Source organism: Rattus norvegicus, chromosome 1, assembly GCF_036323735.1.
Source record: "Rattus norvegicus strain BN/NHsdMcwi chromosome 1, GRCr8, whole genome shotgun sequence".
Taxonomy (NCBI): Eukaryota; Metazoa; Chordata; class Mammalia; order Rodentia; family Muridae; genus Rattus; species Rattus norvegicus.
Genome location: NC_086019.1, coordinates 45,218,462 through 45,228,288, shown reverse-complemented (window position 1 = coordinate 45,228,288; position 9,827 = coordinate 45,218,462).

The following is a 9,827-nucleotide window of genomic DNA, read 5'->3' as shown; positions in this document are numbered from 1 at the left end:
AAGTCGGAGAAGAACTGGTAACAAAAGTGTCTTTGGGTTAACTTGGACCAGACTTGTTCTGCAGAATTAGTTAGTCAAGGAAATGGTGTAAGGAAATAAATCAAAAGATTGGCTTTTCTATCTTTCAAGTTTTATGACCCTAAACTCCAAATGGATACTAGGGTCACTTTTGCCTTAATTCCTGTTGTGAAAACAAATCTGCCCCAGTGTGACTAATATCGTTAAAATTGACCATAAGGTAAATGTCATGTTTGCTTGAGGATAATTTTATCTACAATATTCCCTTGAGTTCACTAGACAATCACATCTCACTGAGCTCAGTGTGACAGACACACAAGTACACACCTTCTACCTCAGTTTACCACGGGCATTTCAACTACCTCCATCTACATCTACTGTTGGAAACTTCCACTTGCTGGTGAATGATCATTTCTCTATCACACGTTCATTCTGTCCCTAATGGGATTATTCACTAACATTGCCTGATGCTCTTTTGGCTCAGGTTCGGCTAATGGGGGGATCAATGGCAGTAGATCTTTAAAGGATATTCCTGGTTCTGTGCTGCTCTCTGCATCCTGGTCTACCCTGATACAAAGATCAATGGTTGTACACTATCAAAAACATGAACCCCACCACCAAGCCTTTCCTGACATGATAGGCTGAGGCTCTCTGAAATCAAGAGCCAGGGTAAATCGTCCCTTAGTTGTTTCTGTCACTATTTTGGTTACAATGATACAAGAACAATTAACTCAGAAAATTGGTACTAGAAGACTCATGTTGCTACAAAGAAACAATCCTGATGGAACAGTATTGTTTGGAGGCCTTTGGAGTTTATTTGTGGGAGGAATGAAGAAGAGTTCTCAACTATAAGTTAAAACCCAAGTACTGTAAGCTGAATGTTGAAATGTGTTATGAAGAATTCTAGAAAAGGCAGAGATTTCATTATTAGCTAAGAAATCAACTACAATCAATAAAAACAAAACTTACTAAGTAATAAAGTGTGCTGTAGTTCTCCATTTTCAGAAGGATGTTAGATATGATACCTTTGGAATGAACGTGCCCTGATTGATCCTTATTCTAATTAATTATGTTTTCTACTTTCCGCTGTGTCCTCTCCACTTTTTGCCTGTGTTAAGTGGCCTTAAATTCACCATTTACAATGTTTTCTGTCTTAAATTGTATATTTTGAAGGATCTTGAGGATACTCTTCATTCAAAAACCACCTAGAGTATAATGATAGTCAAACAAAGTTGGGTGTATTGGTTCACTGGGGTGAGGGAGACAACATTCTATGGGAGACTGTGTGGCAACTCAGATCTATAGTGTAAAGAGACCCATGCTACAGAATTTAAGCTGGTTCTAGGTGACTCAGCTTAAAGACTAATAGTTAAGTTCACAATTAGATAATATTAAAAGGACAAGATGTACTATTTTTAATATCTTAAAAGTTAGGGCCCACAGAGTCTTCAACAACAGCTAGGGAACTTGTATTGGGTCTGAGCTAGGCCCTCTGAATACATGTTATAGTTGTGTCATTTGATGCTCTTGTGTGACTCCTAACATTGGGAGAGGGGTGTGTCTGTGACTCTTTTGCCTGCTTTGGGACCCTTTTCCTCCTATAGGTTGTTTCCTTTAGCCTTGATATGAAGGTATGTGCTTAGTCTTCTTGTAACTGTTATGGTATGTTCAGATGGTAAGGCCTTGTTCATTTTTGAAGATAAGCAGAGGAGGAGTAGATCTGGAAGATAGTGAAGATCAGGGTGGGGAAGAAGTGGAGGGAGGGGAAACTGCAGTTATGATGTAATATATGAGAAGAATAGAAGATGTTTTATTTAGAAGACAAAATAAGTGGATTAGAACGGAATTCCTTTAGACCAACAAGAAAGAATTCATATTAGCTAGGAGAGGGCCATCGTGTATCAGTTTTATGATGGGTACACTGTGCTCTTGCCTGGTGTGGCTGTTTTATGAACCTGCTTGTAATCAACAGAAGAATGCTCGATATAACTATTAATGCTAGCTATGGCGCAATTGCTTACAAGATGAATTTCTTACAGCCTCACTATATTAAAATCTCCCACACATTGTATTGATTAATTTTGCTTTATATATGATGCTATTTTCTTAGTAGTTTTAGTTTTTGGAGTGTTTCCTTTATTAATACGTAGCAAACATTTCGATATGCATGCGTTTTGTCTAATATGATAGAAACATTTTACATAGCCCTATCTTTTAGAGACAGTGGTATGAAAATTGCTATAATTTTCCATCGATTTTCAACATTTATGTTGTTTCAATCTGTGTCTCCACAACCTGTCTCTTCATAAATAATATTATAGTTACATTTACTGTGATTAAATAGGCGCATTACGTTTTCTGTCATTTTAGATTTTAGTTATTATGCTAGCATTGGCTACTTACTGCTGTATAAATGCTGTACATAAAACACTTTGAAATAATATGTATTCCACATGATAATGTGAGTCTTTGTATTCTCCAATACACTTATTGAAACCCCACAGTAGGAGTCAGAGCCTTGGGAGTGTTCAAAAACAGGTTTAGTCAGAACTGTAATTACTGCCACAGCAAAGGAGCTTCTGAGCTCTCTCCTTCCGGTCATTTTAGGACAAAGCCAGTCCTCCCTGTCTTTGAAGGAATTGACCCTCATCAGACCCCAAATGTCCCAATGATGTATACTTGACCTTCTAGCTTGCAGAACTAGAGAAATAAATCTCTATTGTTACAAAGTATCTAGTACATATATTAAAACAAATTCAGAATCAGATATAATGCCATCATATGCTGCTGGCTAACATCCGCAGAATTAACTGAGAGCTGTTTGCTTTTTGTTCTAACAGCCCAAATGCACTAAGTAATAGGCCACTAGTCCAGGCTTAGCTTGTCTGAGTAAGTCATTTCCTTCAGGAATTTTCGTTTTTTGTTTAAGAAAAGCAAAACAAACAAAGCAAAGACAAAAACAATCAAGGTGACAGCTGATCCTTTGTCTCATCTGAAGACTTGGCCAGAAGAATTTCTTTCCAGACAAGCAGGTTCAGTTCCACAACAGATGTTGGATGGGTGTCCTCAGCTCTTTCCTGTGAGGGTCAAAAACACTCTCTAGCTCTTTGCCATGTTGGTTTCTTCTTAGGCAGCTTACCAGGCAACTTGGTTTATCAGAGAAATTATGAAAGAAGAAAGGGAGGGATGGAGGGAAGGAACACATACACACATAAACTCTCTCTCTCTCACTACCCCCCAACACCACTGAGAGAAAGAGCCCAAGATGAAAGTTTCAGTTTCATGTAAGAAACAAAGTATTAACTATCAGACAATTGGCAAATCACTAAAAAGATTGCTAACTGAGTTGCATCTCCCAAATTTGATTTATTGAAACTGTAATTGATGTATTTTACAAAGCCAAAGATGCTTTGTAGAGAATGGTATGGTGTGGGGGGAGAGGAGTGCCTCATCCCCTACCATTCCAAGTTCCAGTCATATGAAGGGCCTAGTATAGAATATAGTTTATTTGGGGGCATGGGAAGGGGTGTTGAGAAGGGAGTGAGGCAGAGAAAGAGAGGGGTCAAAGAAGGACAGAGAGAGATGGAGAAAGAGAAGGGAAGAGGCCAGCTGGAACATGTGGAGAGAAGTGGGTGGGGAGAGGAGAGAGGGGGAAAGAAGTCAAAGAGAGGCAGAGAGAGAGAGAGAGAGAGAGAGAGAGAGAGAGAGAGAGAGAGAGAGTCAAAAGAGAGTCCAAACAGTCTTTTTTATAGCAAGTGAGGCCTATGTAGCTGTTGCTAGGTAACTATTGGGCAGAACCTAGAATGATACTAACAGTAACTGTTAATGTAATCTGTATTGGTTAGGATTGGGGGAGTTAATTAGATCATAAGATAGGCACTTCAGGATGGGTAGAATTAATGTTAGTATTATAAAAGATGAAGCAGAACTTGCTTCCTTTTTTTCTGTCTTGTGATGGGTGAGAAAGAAGACTTTTATCTGCAAACAGGACAGGCTGAGCCTTAGAAGAACAGATCTGCTTTGTACCATGGTGAAACTGGAATTAGAAGTCCGTTTGCCCTTTAGGTAATCTGCTCAGTCGTGTTGTTGGTATCCTTTCCCCATTCAATTAGAGACACACCTTTTTGGAAAAATATTAAAAACTTTTGTGTTATTTCAATTCAAATAATAAATGTCTTCTTAAGGTGAAAATATTAATGTTGGCTGTGGATCCAGATGTGTAGATTTTATTGTATCCCAAATAATGTTTGCCATTCCTGCAGATAATTTAGGGAATGAAATCTATTCAGTATGCTGACTTGCATCACTCCAACACTCCTGCTCATTATGGTGAATACTGACCCTTTATGATAACAAATATTAAAACCAAAGCATCACATTTACTTAGTGAATGAAGACAGATAGAAAATATTAAGGCTGGTATTAAAGAGTAAGAGTTTTATGTGGCTCAGTTTACCAAGAAGTTACACCACAAAGATATGGGCACTGCTACAATGATTGCTTCTGTAGCCAGAAACACCAACTGCAAAAGAGCTGAGGGAAAGTGGTAATCCCTTTGTTTCTGCAGGATAAACATTTCAGCTCTCCAACATCATTTGTTTTAAGTCCTTACTAGTTATTAACCAATCAAATCACACACAGACACATGCACGTTTATTTTTACCTGGTAGGTTGCCCGTTTTTATTTCATGATGACTTCCTTTCACTGAGTTTTATTTAGACCAGGAACTTTTCACATTATTATTAAATTCTTGCTCTGAATTTACTGTCAGTTTACAGAGATTTCCACTTTTCAAAAATATAGTTGGGTATTATTTTCTAGTTTTTTGAGTTCCATCTGTTTTGAGGCAGAGCCCTGATGTATACTGTAGACTAGGCTTGAATTTATAGTAACCCTCCCTCCTGCTTTCAGACTCCCGAAGGCTAGGCCTACAGATGTGTATACCACTCCTAGCAAGTAAGCATATGCAATCATAATTAATTCTTTCGATTATTAAATGAAGTAGCTATATTTTAAATGTCAGATTTTTCTGTGAAATTGCATTAAAGTAGAGTCATTTGCTTTAGTGGAAAATAGTTCATTCATCCGCTAAGCATAGCATTTTAAAGTTTCTTTTAGTTAAAAAGATCAAACTTAAATTAGTAGCCTTGGTTGTTCAATCATCCCCAGAGGGTTAACAGCATTCTTACACAAATGATTCTTCTACAAAGTTTCCAAATCTAGATTCTTGGTTTTGATGACAGCTAATATATTCTTAATAGTCTCTAGTGTCATGAGTTAAAATACTGTAAGAGGGTAAGATAAGATGTGTTACAATTATTAAAGTCCATACAACGGTTATGATATCTATGTGGAATTTTTGCCCAGTCAATAACTTCACATTATTGTTCTTTGAATCTCATTGATAATAGGGACTTAAGTTTGTAGTTAAAATATCAATGCATTATAGTTAGGAATTCAATACACTTTAGTAGTTATTGATAGAGAAGGTAAGGATATTCATAGTGATTCATCATGAAAAACAACCCTGGAATTACTCTAAGTTGAGCTTTGATAGCAAATGTGCAATATGCTTTGTAATCTTTTATCCCAAACTTAGAGGAGCCTCAAAATTCAACCAATAAATAAAACCATCCACGATCTTAGTACATTGTGCTGGTCCATCCTCTTACCTTATATAATTTAACTGGAAAAGTGAATCCATTTTATTTTAGAACATGGTAATATAAGCCTTTACTTTCTGCAGCAACAAAACAGAAAGTTTAGAAATAAAGAGAGATATTTAATATTAGGTACACATTTTCTGTGTCATTCATATCTCTGGTTCTTAATGAATTTTTACAAGAGAAAAGACGTCATGAGTTTTGTGACAACTTTTAACTAGAAAGAAGGCTGAGTTCATATGGGGCTGGGAGAGCCGTGGAGTCATAAGGAGCAGGTCGGGAGCGAGAGTGCCGTGCAGGTGTGTCCAAACCCTGGAAATCTCACCCTGAGACTTGCAGGAGTAGGATCCCCTTGCCTTCTGCCATGGGCCTGCATGTCCCAGTGCATGTAGACACATGTCTTCACCTTTGCCCCATCATAGAAAGTCTCGGAGGCAGTAGCCAGGTTAGACTTCCTTCCCTTGTAAGTTCATGTCCAGCAAGCACTTGAATGCCTCTTCAGGGAAATAAAGCATTCCCAGCACCTTAGCCCACGATGTACACTCGCCCCCCAGAAGACTCTATCTACTCTCCAAGATTTAAATAGCCTTGTTCTCCACAGTTAAATGAGATGCTCAGTGAAACCCACCTCCCAAGAGTCTGTTCACACCATGCTCACAAGCGCCTGAGATCTCCATCACCTCTTGGTTATTCCTACTTTACTTTTCCCGTCAGGCCACTGGTCTCCTTGCAAGTGATCATGCTCTTAAGGGAGGGGGAACAGAGTGGGAATGCAAGTTCAGGGTGTTTGCCAAAAGTTCACAGCCAGCACATGTGAGTCTGTATTTGCCTAACACTGAATCTATTAACTCTCTATATATGTTTATCCTGATTGGTGGAAACATCACTGAGACTTTATACAGGAATAGCTCATGGTCATCTTAAAGTCATGCAGCTGAACTATAGTAGGCTGTGGTGGATATGTGCATAAAATGTAATTGATAGCAAAAGTGAGCAATCCACAGCAAAGAAACACAGCTTCAGAATGGCCCTTTAACCCTTCAGAGCAGTGGTTCTCAACCGTTCTAACACTGTGACCCTTTAATAGAGTTCCTCCTGATGTTGTGACCCCCCAACCATAAAAATATTTTGTTGCTACTTAATAACTGTAATTTTTCTACTGTTATATTTGATATAGGGTATTTGATATGCCATTTCCAAAGGAATTGTGATCTACGGTTGAAAACCACTGGTATAGAAATTTATTGAAATGTATAGACTTTGGGTTGGACCAGTGTTTGAATAGCTATGCTAATCTAGCTGTGCAATGTGTTTTGTTTTTGTATTTTAATTTTCAAGATTTTTACAATAAAATCATTTTTTATAAAAGAATGAATCAGCACACCCAACTAGAAGGATAATAAGTCCTTATAAACATTTTTATTTCTACCATTGAAATGTTTGTTAGGTCACTGAATCTTCATAATTAGCTTGCTTTGTCTGCAGGAACATGAGTATAACTGATATTGGAAGAGTTATAAAATTAGAATATTTGTGCCAAAGAATTAATTTACAAAAGGAAAGTAGATGCAGAGTACCTGTTTATTGAGTCTCATTTGTTTTTGCTTAAAGGAGCGAGGCTACTAACAAGGTCGCATACTCATTTGAAAATATTTTCCATTATTATCTCTGCTGAGGTAAGAAATGTTCCAGTCAATAGAGTTCAAGTTCCTAGGTAGACTCAAACCATTCTGCTCCAGACAAATTCTCTAGGCATAGAAGTAATTTGTAGTATATTTCCACAAGGTAACTATTGTAATTTATGTACCAATATAGCAAATATTTCCCAGCATATTTGCTTAATGTTATAAATTCAAATTTCCAAAAGTTAACACTCTACATGGTACATAATTCGAAATTATATAATTTTACAGAATAAAGACATCTCTTTGCTTACTTTACATTTTACAATGGAAGTAAGGATTCCCTTTTAAAATGTGTGTGTGTGTGTGTGTGTGTGTGTGCGCGCGCGTGCACTAAGAGCTCTTAATGAGAACTCTAGAGGCCAGCTAAGAAGTACCAATATTCCAAGAAAATTCAAGCTGCATTAAAAAGGACCAAGAAACACCATTGCATTTTTACTTCAAAAATCTTTCCTCCATGCAGAGGCAGCTAAAGAATGCTACGTATGCTTGCATCGTGATAGGGAAGAAGTAAGAGTATACAATCCAATGTTTTAAGATTGCTCTTTGATGGACATGTTCCCAGGTGACTGTCTTCTGCTCCACCTAACTGGAGATGCTGAAGAGCAGCTGCCATTCTTTGGACCGCTGCAGAGCACAAAGGAGGGTGCACCAGAAATCTAAGCTCCCCTTGAGGGAAAACAGGGGTGGGGAGAGAGTATAGCTCTTGGTAAAGGAATTAGTCAGCCCCTGTAATTTACTACATGCAGTTGCGTGCTTTAAAAACAAAATAGGAGGGGTTGGGGATTTAGCTCAGTGGTAGAGCGCTTGCCTAGCGAGCGCAAGGCCCTGGGTTCGGTCCCCAGCTCCGAAAAAAAGAAAAAAAAAAAAAAAACAAAATAGGTTCTGCCCACGAAAGGTTGGAGAGTTTCTCAAAATCTCTACCTAGACTACTGGTGAGTTTTCCAGTGAAGAAGTGAACATGTTTAGTTCAAAAAGAAGGAGGTAGCTCTTTCCTCATGTTCCCAAATATGTCCATGTAATTAATAGATGAATAAATGTGAAGAAACTGGATAAGTGGGAAAAATGAAAGGAAATAAGATTGAAAGAAGAAACTTAGGAAGAAGATTAAATTTTAAAAAATAAAGGCTGATGACTTGCTTTATAAACATTTCAAAAGAGTTTCTTTAGAAGCTTAATGGGATTGAAGAATTGCTCAGTGGTTAAGAATAACAACTGCCTTTGTAGAGGGCGTGGGCACTGTAGCAAGTTCCCCACAGAAGTTCACAACTGCTGTAACTACAGTCCCGGGAGATCCAATGCCTTCCTCTTGTCTCTGGTTGTACCTTGCACACTTGGGGTATTCATACATACACTAAGGGGGAAAAACCCTTCTGCACACAAAATAGAAGTAAGTCTTCTAAACATAAGTAATTCATTGAGCTAAACAAGAACACAAAGAAGTAAATGATATCATTAAAAATGCATTAACATTTGAAGTGCCAAAAATGAAATAAAAGCTAGGACAAGCAGCTACAGAGTCTAGGACTGAAATGAAGAACTCCAAGTGCTCTATCACAAAGAGTGTTGAATAGTCAACTTGACCAAAGTGAAAAAGATATCAATGCTCTTGAAGATGGTGCATATGGAACTGCCAATCAAAAGTATAAGAGGAAGATACTCGCAGCCAACCATTGAACTGAGAATGGGCCATCAATGGAGGAGTTAGAGAAAGGACTAAGGAGATGAAGGGGTTTGCAAATCCATAAAAACAACCACAGTATCAAGCAACCAGACCCCACCGAGAGCTCCCGGGGACTAAACTACCACCCCAAGAGTACACATGGATGACTCTAGCCACATATGTAGCAGAGGATGGCCTTGTTGGGCATCAATGGGAGGAAAGGTCCTGTCGAGGCTCAATGCCCCAGTGTAGGGGAATGTCAGGGTGGGGAGGTGGGAGGGAGTGGATGGGTGGGTGAGAGAGCACCTTCATAGAAGAAGGGGAAGGGGGATGGGTTAGAGGGTTTATGGGGGCAAACCAGGAAAGGGGATAACATTTAAAATGTAAATGAAACATACTCAATAAAAGAAAAAAGTCAAAAAATAAATAAAGTGTAACAGCAAAAGTGTGAGGCAATGTGTGTGAGCCCCAAGATGTGTACAGGGAATCAACTGACCCACAAACACATGATAAGAGTATCAGAAGACTGGAGAGAGGTGTGAGCAGTATTTGAAGATATTCCTAGACCTCGGGATCTGAGGAAAGAGACATGTAAATTTTAGAATCGTGAAGAAGGTACAGTTGGGATAACTCCGAGGAAGCTGGCAGATTCTCTATCCCATCAAAATTTAAAAGGCACAAAGGATTTTGAAAGCAGGAAGAGGAAAGCCCCTCCATGTGCACAATAGGGTATCCTTCAGGTTATGAGTCAATTTTTAAGTAACATTCTTAGAGGGAAAAAAGTGAGCTGATTTATTCAA